Source organism: Rhinolophus sinicus, chromosome 7 (genome assembly GCF_057876585.1).
Source record: "Rhinolophus sinicus isolate RSI-liver-muscle chromosome 7, RSI-T2T, whole genome shotgun sequence".
NCBI classification, from domain to species: domain Eukaryota; kingdom Metazoa; phylum Chordata; class Mammalia; order Chiroptera; family Rhinolophidae; genus Rhinolophus; species Rhinolophus sinicus.
In genome coordinates this window covers 26424632-26439128 of record NC_142507.1, presented here as the reverse complement: position 1 = coordinate 26439128, position 14497 = coordinate 26424632, and the positions used below count along the sequence as shown (strand labels likewise).

At 33.5% G+C, this 14497-nt stretch overlaps 1 protein-coding gene and 1 pseudogene across 9 annotated transcripts in view; one reads left to right on the top strand and one right to left on the bottom strand.

Moving 5' to 3' along the window:
- Positions 1–14497, top strand: part of SNTG1 (syntrophin gamma 1) — an 817517-nt gene that overhangs the window by 213936 nt on the left and 589084 nt on the right. The window lies entirely within an intron of this gene.
- Positions 12468–14078, bottom strand: LOC109435025 (heterogeneous nuclear ribonucleoprotein H3 pseudogene; annotated as a pseudogene).

Sequence of the window (14497 nt, the reverse complement as noted above, 5' to 3'; positions counted from 1 at the left end):
CATCATTGAAATATGTTTACAAACTTAATTGTCAAACCTTGTACATTTTCTCATCAGTTAAACTTTACATAGTCTTTCAGAATTTTCTTTGGCTTTGTTTATAATGCTCCTGTTTAGACAACAGAAAAATATAAAATGAAATATGGAACACTTGGAAAAGAGATTCTTTATATTCTATTAAAATTAGGACTATCTCAAAATCACTAATTATCTCTTAGTGCAATAACAATTTTTGAGATGTTATAGGAATAGTTTTTCTAAATAATTTGATTTAAAAAAAATCTTTTCAACCATAGATTCCACCACTCTTGTCAATCTTTATTTGTTTCATAACTTTCTTTATCACTATTTGGTACCTCTTTCGTGACTTATTCTACTGAGATTATGAGTCTTTGGAGTTATTGTAACCTCCTTTTGCTTCATAATATACATATTCTGTTAGGATTACTTCATAAACTTTATACAATTTTAGCTAATCTCACTGTCTCTTCTCTCATTTTCCTTGTCTCTTTTCTCTGTTTTCCCTTTTTCACGATTTCTCTCATTAAACCTCACATCAAAATTTCCATTTGCTTAGTAGAGCATTCATTTGCTATTTGTTGAATATTATTTGGGCCTGAGCTGTGAGGGGCACAAAGATGAACAGGGATTATCCCTGTGCTCAAGGAGCTCATATTATATGGACCTATAAATCATTAAGTCAAGTCCCATGGTGACTGACATAAGTACATGCTGGTGTGAGGTTGGGGCACAGAGGAAGTTGTGGTCAGTGCTACCTACATGAATAAGAGCTTCTTTAGAACTGATGCTTTTGAACCATCTATTGAATGCGAGTAGGTTTTCACCAAGAAGAAAGGGGCACAAAGCATTTGGGACCCCACAATATTTTTGGCAAGGGATATGTTGAGAACAATCTGAAATACAACACATACAGAAAAATAACTGCTTCAGATTGACCAGGGAGGACCCTCCAGTATACTCTAAGAAATAAAAACCTTACCTCCTACACAGTATTAATGTGCTGTATTTAGAAATCCTCCCAGGCAGTGTGGATAATGAAGAGTATTAGAATGAGAATGAAAGTGAAAAGATGAGTTTGAAGGCCATCGCATTAGTATAATAAGAGAGTAAAAGTGGAGCATAGTGTAAGACAACATTTTTAATCTGCTCACTTATTTTCATTATAGTGCAAATGACAAGCTCTGAGTCACCCCATCTCACTATACTAATTACAAATGCTCCCACTGCCTATAGTCAATTCCCCCTTGTTCATTCAGCAAATATTTATATTATGATTACCGTGTTTCATGCTTTAGTGTAAGTGTGGAAACATGGCAGCAAACAAAGCAAAGACTCTGTACATACGGAGTTTATCTTTTGGTGGGAGAGGACAGTAACTACTATTAGGCTGGTGCAAAAGTAATTGAGGTTTAAAAGGTTAAAAATAATTGCAAAAACTGCAATTACTTTTGCACTAACCTAATAGTTAAGCGTATATATAAATAGTATGTTAGAAGGCAATTCGTATTACTGAGAATAAAGAAAGCAGAGTGAGAGACATAGAGTGACAATGGGCTATTTTACATGGGGTGGTCAGGGAGGACCTCAATGAAAATGTCATAGCTGACAGTAATCTGGAGAAAGTGAAGGTGAGTAAAGTAAGAGGATCTATTGGGAAGAGATTTTAGAAGACATTTCAGGCAGGATCTGCTTCCTGTCTTGAGACATCATCAACACAGGGATTGTATTTGAGACTCTCAGGTTGGATGCGGTCCCCATGGAAGGGACAATACAGAGTAAAGAGTTCTGTAGACTGAGACTCAGTGCCTTCCAAAACATCCAGATTGGAATGATGAGTCAAAACAAACAGAAGACCAAAAATTATCACCAGTGAGCAAAGATAAAGCCAAGAGAAGGGAATGTTCCAAAAGTCAGATGAAGTGCATTTCCAAAAGAGAAAAAGAATGTTTAGCTTATTATTTTTTTTCTATATTAGTTTTCTATATTAATTTTGCTGCATATATATGATCACAATCTTAATGGCTTGGTGCAAAATACATTTCTTATCTGACATTATCCATGGACAGTGTCCACGGGACATGTTAGCCGAGGTGTCTGTTTCAGGGACCTACAAGGCTAGAATCAAGGTGTTGGCCAGATTGCATTCCTATCCAGAGGTTCAACTGGGGAAAAATCTGCTTCCAAATTCACTCAAGTTGTTAGCTGAATTCATTTTCTTGCAGCTATATGACTGACAGTCTCAGTTTTTTGCTGGGTATAATTTGGAGGTCACCCAAACTTTCTTACCACATGGCCTTCTCCAACATGGACTTTCACTTCGACAAGCCTGCAAGGAGACCCTCTAACTTCAATGTGCTTAAGATGGAGTCTTATAAATGCAGCATAATCATGGGAGTGACATCCCATTACCTTTGGCCCATTTTATTGGCTAGCAGCAAGTCACAGATACTAACTGCTTTCAAAGGGAAGGGGTTGCACAAATATATTAGTATCCAAAGGTATGGATCATCTTCATGGCCCTATGAGGGGTCATCTACAGGTGTGTTGACACATATGTTAAATTTTGTTGATAGGTTAGATAAGATGAGGATTGAGAATGGATCATTAAATTTATCAATGATAGAGTTAAAATCATTGTTCAAGAGATATGAGAGAAATTATATAAAACACAAATCAAGTCACTTTAAGTATCTGCTTTTAAAACCTATCCATTTCCTAGAGAATAAAGATCTGTTCTTTGACTTGTTCTTTGAAGAAGCCTTTTCAGACCCCATGCTTTCTAATAGATCCCAAACTCTCCCTTTGTGTCGCATCTCTCTTCCCCTTCAAAATCTTTTATGTACATCCTATATCCCAGGTGAATGACTTTTCACCATTCCCTGAATACATCTAGTTACTTTATATCACCCAGACTTTGCTTAGAGTGTGCTTTTCTCTCTAATTTTCTTTCCTCTTTTCTTATTGGAAAAATACAACTAATTTCTTAAAAATCACTTCCTTTGTGAAGGCTGCCTCAACTCACCCAGGAAAAATTGCTCATCGGTTTGTACTCCTTAGATATTTTTTTCATTCACTCACAGACATTTGAGTGTTTACAGTAATAATTTCTATTTAGAATAAAAAGAGGCATGGACCTTTCATTTATGGACTGGTCTTCTCTATTTTTTTTTTATATGTATCTACATCAGATACAGTTGACCTCTGCCTTTTTGACTTCCTAACATTGAAACACTCTTATTTGCTGGAGGCATGTGCAATGGATGGTAGTCAGTGTGTTATCTCAAGTTATGGATACCAAGAAGTGCAAAAGTGTTCCCTCCCAGCTTGTCAAGAGTCACAGCATCCTAATATGGCCTAGACTCTACACATACGGTACTCCTTTCTATGATTCTGCATCTAGAATGAGTGACAAAGTTGGAATTATTTATGAATGCTGAGGCATAAATAAAAATTTAGCAATACATCATGTAATAGACGGGAGTGATGGTGCTGTGGCAGCCTGGATCAGAGTTAGTGACAAACAGTGACCTTGTTTTGTGTTGACTCCTTGGGAAAATATCATTGTGTCAAGATGCCAGTCAGGCCTTACCTCCCAGGATATAGTCAGTTTTCTGGGTCCCATTCTCCAATCTGATAGAAAAATAATTTATAGATTCTGATAACTTGTTTTTTAGAAACTAAAAATAATATTGTTTTGACCACCTTATTCAACATTCCAGGAATAAGGAATAAGGGCATCAGGGCAACACACACACATACACACACAAATTAATATATGTATTTTTTCAAGAAATATGTATTTCCTGAAAATATGTATTGAATAAAGAAAGCATTGAAAATTTCTGTCCAGGAAAGCAGCAATTGAAATAAGTCAGAATGATTCCAATGAAAATACAAAAATTCTAATGGAAAATATTGCTTGAATAACTCATACACCATCTTTGCCTCAGTGGGTATGCAGCAGATATTTGCTGGTGGGTGCTGTATGTAGCCATTTGTGATTTTCTTTTTTGCTAATAAATTAGCCATCTATTTTAAGCAGAAAAACCCTAACTTACTTGGATAAAAAGTTGGGATTCATAAATGTGGTTATGGATATTGCAGATTTTTATGAGTAATCAAAATAATAAACTATGTTTGGCTGACACAAAATACATACTGACTTTTTTAATTTAAAAATTTTGTTTTTTATGATAAAATTACTAAAATAGACTCTGAAAATGTAGAAGTGACAGAAAAAAGTGGAAAATAAAACATACTTGTAATCGTGCTAGGTACAAATGCAGTTATTTTGATGTGTGCATGTCTAGTATTTTTTCTATACGATTGTGCATATTTTCATCTATCTGTAAGGATCTACACTCATATTCTAAGTGACAAAATTGAGATCTAATGAACATCTTACTTAGTAGCCTATTTTTGATGTTGTATTAGTCTGTTCAGGTTTCCATAACAAAATACCACAGACTGGGTGGCTTAAACAACAGAAATTTAGTTTCTCACACTTCCAGATACTGAGATTTCCAAGATCAAGGTTGATTTATTTAGTTGATTTAAGTTTTGGTAAGAACCCCCTTCCTGGCTTGCAGACAGTTTTTTTTTTTTTTTCTTAATTGAAGTATAATTGGTATACAATATTATATTAGTTTCAGTTGTACAACACAGTGAGTCAACATTTATAGACCTTGTGATATTATTACCACATTAAATCTTGTAACCATCTGTCACCATACAAAGTTATCTCAATGTTATTGATAATATTTGCTTTCACCTTTTTTACCCATCTGCCAACCCCTCTGGCAACTATCAGTCTGTTCCCTGTTTTCATGAGTCTGTTTTTGTTATCTTTATTTGTGTGTATTTTGGATTCCATATATAAGATAAATCATGCTGTATTTGCCTTTCTTTGTATGATTAATTTCACTTAACATAATACCCGCTAAGTTGATCTATGTTGTTGCAAATAGCAGCATTTCATTATTTTTTATTGCTCAGTAATACTCCATTGTATATATGTGCCACATCTTTTTGATCCATTTATCTATTGATGGACACCTTAGGTTTCTTCCATATCCTGGCTATTGTAAATAATGCTGCAGTGAACATAAAGACATATGTTTCCTTTTTGAATTCATGTTTTCATTTTCTTCAGATAAATACCCAGAGTGGGATTGCTGAGTCTTATGGAAGTTCTATTTTTAGTTTTCTGAGGAACCTCCATACTGTTTTCCATAGCGGCTGCACTAATTTACGGTCCCATCAACAGTGCAAGAAGGTTACCTTTTCTCCACATCCTCACCAACACTTGTTATTTGTTGACTTTTTGATGATAGCCATTCTGACAGATGTGAGGTAGTATCTCATTGTGGTTTTGATTTGGATTTCTCTGGTGTTTAGTGATGTTGAGCACCTTTTCTTGTCCATTGGCCATCTGTATGTCATCTTTGGAAAAATGTCTCTTCATATTCTCTGCTTATTTATTGATCATATTATTTATTTCTCTGTCATTGAATGGTGTGAGTTCCTTATATATTTTGGATACAAATCTCTTACCAAATATATCATTTGTGAATATCATCTCCTGTTCAGTAGGTTGTTGTTTTGTTTTGTTGTTGGTTCCTTGGCTGTGCATAAACTTTTTATTAATAGTTTGATGTAGTCTCATTTGATTACTTTTACTTTTGTTTTTGTTGCTTGAGAGACACATCCAAAAAGATATTACTAACACTTGCGTGAAATAGTTTACTACCTATGTGGTGTGATCACAAAATATGGTGAATGCTGCTGCTGAACGCCATCCAGTGGAAAGGCAGGGATCTTCAGTACAGGAAGTGGTGTGTTGAACCTTAGTAACAGTGTGTGACAAGTTTCAACTGGTTGGGTGCAGCCATTCAAGTGTGAGCTACGGTTGAGAGAAGGTGTGTTTTACAGTGTGCCGTAATCATGGATAACAAACAATACATTAACATCTCTGTATATATCTGTCCAGGTTTCCTAGCATCACTTGTTGAAGAGACTGTCATTTCTCTATTGTATAGTTTTGCCTCCTTTTTCATAGATGAATTTACCGTATAAGCAAGGGTTTATGTCATAGCCACCTTCTTGTTATATCCTCACATGCTTTTCCTCAATGATGTGACAGAAAGTTAGGTCTCTGGTATCTCTTCTTATAAGAACACTAATCCTACTGGATAAGGACCCCAGTCTTATGATTCAATTTAATCTTAATTATCTCTTAAAGTCCCTATATTCAAATATAGTCACATTGTGGTTAAAGATTCAGCATATGAATTCTGGGTGGACACAATTCAGTCCATAGGAGATAAATAGTCTGGGAAAATTATGTTATCACAACCTTTTTAATAAGACTGTTAGATAGCAGCAAAATATTATTATATACTGAATGTACATACCACAATTTACTTTACTAATAATTTATATTTGGATATGTAATTTGATTTTATTTTTTACTATAACATTGCTATGGACATTCATATGCATAATGTCTATCAATATTTGTTATTTTCTTACGTTCGAAATATGAATGTATGTAATCAAACTATGTAAACAATTTAGGCTTTAATATATATTGTTGAATGCCCCGCCTCAACCCCAAAGGACTACAATAATATGAGAGTTCACTGACCTAGAAAATAGAATGCACATATCATGTCTGCCAACAATTGACTTCAAATATAAAATTTTGAAATATATACTAAAATGACTCCAAATTATTTTCTTAAAAGTCCATTAATGAAACATAAAAAATAAAAACAGATTCATTAGATGTGTCATGATATAGCCTGCTCTTGCAGAGTTCAGCAAAGCAAAGAAAGAGCTCTCTCCATTTATAGGATTCAGAAATTATCTTAATGCACTCCACAATGGTGCTATTTGAAGAAACAAATAATTGTCTTTCATGTGTCCACTGTGCACATTTCCAAGATACCTGTCAAAATTTCAAAGCTCAGAGCCAAGAGTGAATCACTGAAGTTTAAAGGAGATTAGAGAGTTTGCAGAAAGACTCACATTGATCCTTCGTGATAAGTACACTCAAATAGCTCAGTATTTTGGTTCAGTTTGTGTCAACCTATCTAAGTCTAGTTGATGTCTGAAGATTTTCACATGTAACAGAAAACCCTGTGGTTTTGTTTTATATTGTAATAAAGACAGTGCAAAAATTATAAGTGCTAGAGTACAATGTCACAAAACTCATGATGTCATTAAGATAATATATTATTCTATAATGTCCCAGATGATCAAAAATCATCAATCAATCACTAAGCATCTATGAGGCAAATCTTTGTTCTGTGCAGTGCTAGAAAGGACTTCAATTCTAGAAGCCAAGATGTATAAGAATTTCAACATTTGAAGAGGGGTCACTTATTTGATTGAACAGTCATGATAGTTAGGAAGGGTCTTTGGAGGGAACAAGATTGTCACATTCAGTATTGCACTGTGCCATGTTTATAGTTTCTTTTGAGTCTAAATGTTACCATATTCCCTGTTTTTGTTTATCTTGAGCATGTGTATGTCTCTATGTGTCTGTATGTGTTTGTGTGTGTGTATGTGTGTGTGTAGATGTTTTTACCTCCTAGGCAAAAGCAGAACAAAGCACTTTTAGGATATATTTTAATGAAGGTCATTTGCCAACACATTGTCTTAATTTTTGCTCATATAAAAATGTTGCTTGTTCTTGTCCTTTTTTTTAAAAAAAATAATGTGTCTGGAAATTCAGATTTGACAGCTATTTTCTTTCTGTTCTTCTATGGTTTAATTCCCCTTTTACGGTTTTCATACTTTCCATGGGGAAAAAGGTTACAATGTTGTCAACTTATTTATTGCCTATGACTGAATTAAAATTTCTTTTTGTTTTTACTATTATAAAGTTTCTTTATGGTACTTTATGACATTTTACTTATTTCTATTACTTTAGTTTTCCTGAATCTGAGGGAAGATGATTTCAACAATTTTGGAAAATTATTAACAATTACCTCTTTAAATAGTATCTCTCCCCTGTTATGTTTCTTGAGATATGATGATCTTCTTGAAACTGATCATCTTCTTGAAATTGGGGACATTGACTCTAGAAAAGTCCCAGTTATTATCCTTTCAGATATTGTTTTTTGCCAGTCTCTGTAGTCTTGCCTTCCAGACTCAGACTAGATGTATCTTAGTGCTTTAAATTTCATAACTTAAAAATCTGTTTTATTCTTAAATTATAATTCCTGAATATTTACTAGAAACTACCTAAATCCCTGATTCTACTGTTTAAATTTTTATTAATATATAATTTATTATGTATTTCATTTTCATAAGATTGTTTATTGAATGTCAAATATATATATATTTTCACAGGATGGAAAGTACAGCATAGGAAATATAGTCAATGGTATTGTAACAGCTGTATGCAATGTTAGAGGGGTAGTAGATTGGGAGGGTTATAACTTTGTGAGGGTTATAAATATCTAACATTAAAAAAATTTTATTTATTTTAAGTGTGTTTTTCCAGAACCCATCAGCTCCAAGTCAAGTAGTTGTTTCAGTATAGTTGACGAGGGCACAGCTCAGAGTGGCGTATGTGGGGATTGAACCTGCAACCTTGTTATTTAGAGCAACATGCTCTAACCAACTAAGCTAACTGGCCACCCCATAAATATCTAACTTTTACATTGTTATGTACACCTGAAACTAACCTAACATATATATATATATATATCCGAGTCAGAAACACTATAATAAAAATTGTTTCTGTGCTTTGACTATAAAAGAATTTTCATAAGATTTGTTTTAGCCTTTTTCAAATCTATCATGTACATTTTGATAATTTTTATTCTTACAATTTCTTTTCCAATTGACCTTTCAATTATTTAAGCATATTATATCTGATCATTTTGTGTTTCATAGTTGCTGATTAAAATGTGGTGGTATTTACAATTATGATTCTGTATAACTTCCAATATTGTCAGTTTCTGCAGATTACTTTATATTTATTATTATGTTCATGTAATATTTCTTCACAAATGACTTCTTATTTTTATTTTTTACTTTCAATTACAGTTAAAATTCAATATTATAGTAATTTGAGGTGTTACAACATAGTGGTTAGACATCTATATAACTTATAAGGTGATTCCCACGGTAAGTTTATGACCCACTTGACTATACGTAGTTATTACAATATTATTGACTACATTCCCTGTGCTGTCATTTACATCCCTATGACTACTCAGTACCAGCCTATTTGTACTTCTTAGTCATTCATCTCTTTCACCAAACTCCCCAACTCCCCTCCCATCTATAAAACATAATTTTGTTCTCTATATCTATGAGGTTGTTTCTGTTTTGTATGTTCATTTCCTTTTTTAAGATTCCACATATAAGTGAAATCATATGGTGTTTGTCTTTCTCTGTCTGACTTATTTCACTTAGCATAATACCCTCTAGGTTCACCCAAATTGTTGCAAATGGTAAGGCTTCATCATTTTTTATAGCTGAGTAATATTCATATATAAATATACACACACAGATAATCTCACTTTTTTTTAAATCAAATTATCAGTTGATGGGCACACTTAGGTTGCTTCCATATCTTGGCTATTGTAAATAATGCTGCAGTGAATATAGAGATGCATATATCTTTTCAAATTAGTGTCTGCCTTTTTTCAGAGAAATGCCCACAAGTGGAATTGCTGGGTCATATGGTAATTATGTTTTTAATTTTTTGAGGAACCTCAATAATGTTTTCTATAGTGGCTTCACCAGTTTGCAATCCCACCAATAGTGCACATCTTTGCCAACACTTACTGTTTGTTGATTTATTGATGATAGCCATTCTGACAGTTGTGAGGTGATATCTCATTGTGGTTTTTATTTGCTTTTTTTGATAATTAGTGAACTTGAGCATCTTTTCATATGTTTATTGACTATCTGTAAGTCCTCTTTGGAGAAATGTCTGTTCCGGTCATCTGTCCACTTTTTTAATTGGAATATTTGTTTTTTGGTGTTTAGTTGTATGAGTTTTCTATGTATTTTGGATAGTAATCCCTTATCAGATGTATCTTTGGCAAATATCTTCTCCCATTCAGTAGGTTTTCTTTTCGTTTTGATGATGGTTTCCTTTGCTGTGCAAAAATGGTTTTTTATTTTGACATAATCCCATTTTTTTTCTTTTTGTTTCCTTTACCCAAGGATACTTACCAAAAAAAATAATTGTTAAGTGTGATGTCAGAGAGTTTACTGTCTATGTTTTCTTCTAGGGATTTAATGGTTTTTAGGCCTTTTATGGTTTTAAATCCATTGTGATTGTTTTTCTATATGGTATTTTTCTATGTGGTATTTTCTATATGATTGTTTTTCTATATATATTTTTTGCATGTATCTGTCTAGTTTTCCCAACACCATTTATTGACTAGACTGCCTTTATCCCAATGTATATTCTTGTCTCCTTTGTCTTAGAATAAATGACCTCATAGATGTGGGTTTATCTGGATTCTCTATTCTGTTCCTTTGAGCTATGTGTTTGTTTTTATGCCAGTATCAAGCTGTTTTGATTACTATAGCCTTGTAGCATAGTTTGGTATCAGGTAGCATTATACCTCCAACTTTGTTCTTCTTAATCAAGATTGCTTATGCTATTCAATGTCTTTGTGGTATTATATCAATTTTAGGATATTTGCTCTAGGTCTGCAAAAAATACCATTGGCTTTTGATAGGCATTGCATTGAATTTATAGATTGCTTTAGGTAGTATGGGCATTTTTCATTTTATTTTTTTTTAGTAGGGACATTCTAATGATGTCAATTTGACCTATTCATAAGCACAGTTTATGCTTCTATTATTTGAATCTTTTTCAACTTATTTTTTCAATGTCTTATAATTTTTCCAGTATGGTTCTTTTACCACCCTTGTTAATTTATTCCTTGATATTTTAATTTTAAGATTGTACGTGTCTGTTAACTTCCACATTTTTCTTATTTCTGTTTTTCAGGGTATCCACTTACTTTGAAGCCAACTTAATTTGTGTGTTTTATCCAGAATTTTAATTACAATGTACCAGGAAGGGTTTTTCTTGAATAATTTTGTCTACCTGTTGAAAGAAAAAACTCAGTTGAGTTACATTGGTTTGTCATTATGATCTACATTTTCATTAAATAGTATGTTCTATGAAAGAGAGGATAACTTATTTTTAAAAATTGACAGTTAATCTAAATATAAAGAAACTTTGCTGCATTGACCTCAAGTATATACCTTAAATTTAAAAAGTTGATTGTGATTTATGTTTAAATATGTGTTTTTACTGACTTTTTTCCTTTTCATGTCTTGGATAATACTTGCTTCTGATATGTTTTGATATGTTAATATTTACAGGTGCTAAACTGTATAAAAATAGATTCATACATTTATATTGAATTTTGCATACCAAAACTATATTGCTTTACACAACTAAAATTTATGTTTTCATCAAATAAAATCATGTATTTTAAAATGATTATGCTCACGTTTTCTGCTGCATTCTTAAGCTCACAATATTTCTGGCAAAATGCTTTCTCCCTCTTTAAATATCTATAATTTTTAAAAACTTGCATTATATATAGCACACTAAATGAAATTGAGTTTTAAATGACTTCAAATAGCTAATGGTGTATATATTTTTTTCAGTTTTATTGAGATATAATTGATGTAACATTGTATAAGTTTAAATCATATGTGCATATGAAGTAGGTATATATTGCAAATGACAATCACAATAATGTAAATTAACACATCCATCACCTCCCACTATTACTTTTTTAAATGTGTGTGGTTAGAACTTTTAAGGTGTAATTTATTAGCAATTTTCAAGTATGAATACAGTATTGTTACCTATAGTTATTATGCTGTACATTAGATACCTAGAGGTTATTCATCTTATAACTGGATGTTTGTACTCTTTGACCACTTTCATCCATTTTCTCCCTTCCACTTAGCCCCTGGCAACCACCAATCTACTCTGTTTCTATAATTTCATTTTTTAAAAAAATATTTTAGGTTCCACATATGAGTAAGATCATACAGATTTTGTTTTTCACTGTCTGATATATATTTCACTTAGCGTAATGCCCTTGAGATTCATTCATGTTGTCACAAATGACAGAATTCCCTTCCTTTTATTGGCTGAATAATATTACATATATAATATATTATATATTATATATTCAATGTATACACATATTTATGTCTTTCCATTTTTTGAACATAAAAATTAATTTTAAGTCAAAATATGCAACAAATAAAACCTACAGCAAACAGATTTTCCCATTATAATCTGTTGCTTTGCCAAATAATATTTTGAAACACATTCCTTCAGTTATTAGAAAGTTCTTAAAATAAAAAAGAAATTAATTCTGTAAGAAAATCTAGTAAACCAGATGTTATTGTCAGAATCTTATGTTGGTGGTTATGCTTTAATACATCCCATGCCATCCACCTCCACTCATGCCACCTTGCCCCATAGTAACCTCCACTGCCTCCACCACCATGGCCATAACCCCCCAAGCCATCAGGAGTACCATAGCCTCCACTGTAATTGTTCCCCCTTCCCATTATTCCAACAGATCCATAACCTTATTCCAGCTGATCCATTCAATCTCTGCGATAGCCTCCCATTCCAGAGCTTCCCATTCCAGAGCTGCCTCTGGGAGTAGAATTGAAGAAGAGTTCAATGTATCAGTGTTGCATGTTATTCTTATCTTTAGACATGGCAACTACTGCATCTTCATGTGTCACAAACTCTATATCTGCTTCTCCTGACCCTCTGCCATCAACTCCAATATCAAAATGCACTCGTATTGGATTTCACTAAGGTGAGATAAAATTAGCAATGTCATTTTCAGTTGCATAAAAAGACAATCCTCTCATGTGTACAAAATGACCACCATGAAAACCTGAATTTGCATCAGCAGCTCCACTATAGCCATGTTCTCCCATACCTCTTCCATCTTTCACTCTGTCATCAAAGCCGTCATTTCCATAACCATGATTATTGTGGCCCCCAGAGTCATCAAAATGTCCATAACTTCTATGCCCACCTCCATAATAACCCCTTTTTCTTTCTATTGGTCTAGCACATGGTGCCACTTGCTGGTCCAGCAATCTTCTTGGTGGATGATAAAATCCTTTGATTTCACTCCTGCTACTTCTGAGGATCTCAATATACCTTGAAAGAACTTAACTATTTCCTCTTTGCTGCAACCAAGTGGCAGTCCACAAAGTTGTACTGTCTCATCACTACTAGTGCCATTTGGACCACTATGTTTCATAACCCAATCCCTCTCAATACCATTTGATTTAAATGTCTTTTTGAAGTTCCAAATCTGGAATATAAGGGCCATCTAAACATCCTTTATACCTCCCTGGAGACTTTTCATTTATCTGGCTGCCCTAGAGAACAGAGAGCTAGGGAGAGTACTCCCTTTACCCCCTTGCCATCTGGCAGGCAAGCCTGGCTTTAAAATATTCGCCACTGACTGTCTGCCTTCTTTGTCCTGGATTTGGGAGTTGAGTACCTTTGTGGCGTTGGCTTTCCACCCCCAGCTCCAGCCTCTCTCATCTTGAGAATCTGCATCAGAAATCACTCACAGTCCAGCCAGCCCGCATAGCCCAACCAAGACTGTGGAGAAAGGGAGGCCCCAGTGGGAGGACAGGCCCATCTGACGCCTCCATTTTGTTAATGGTTTCCTTTGCTGTGCAAAAAATTTTTAGTTTGATGTAGTCTCATTAGTTTATTTTTTTCTTTTGTTTCCCTTGCTCAAGGTGACATAACAGAAAAGAAAATAAATATTACTACTAAGAGCAATGTCTGAGAGTTTACTGCCTATGTTTTCTTCTAGGAATTTTATGGTCTGGGTCTTATATTTAAAGTCTTTGAATTCATTTTGAACTTATTCATGTATATGGTGTGAAAAATGGTCTAGTTTCATTTTTTTACATGTATCTATCCAGTTTTCCCAGCACTATTTATTGAAAAGACTGTCTTTACCCCGTTGCATATTTTTGGGGTATAGGCATGGGTTTATTTGTGGGCTCTCCCTTCTCTTCCATTGAACTATGTCTGTTTTTGTTTGTTTTTACCAGTACAATGCTGTTTTGATTACTATAACCTTGTAGTAAATTTTGATATCAGGTATTGAGATACCTCCAACTTTGTTCTTCTTTCTCAAGATTGCTTTGTCTATTCAGAGTCTTTTGTGGTTTCATATAAATTTTAGGATTATTTGTTTGAGTTCTCTGAAGAGTGCTGTTGGCATTTTGATAAGGATTGCATTGAATGTGTAGTTTGCTTTAGGTAGTATGGACATTTTAACAATGTTAATTCTTCTTATCCATGAGCATAATATATACTTCCATTTATTTGTATCTTCTTCAATATTATTCTTCAATGTCTTATAATTTTCTGAGTGTAAGTCCTTTACCGCTGGTAAATTTATTCTTAGGT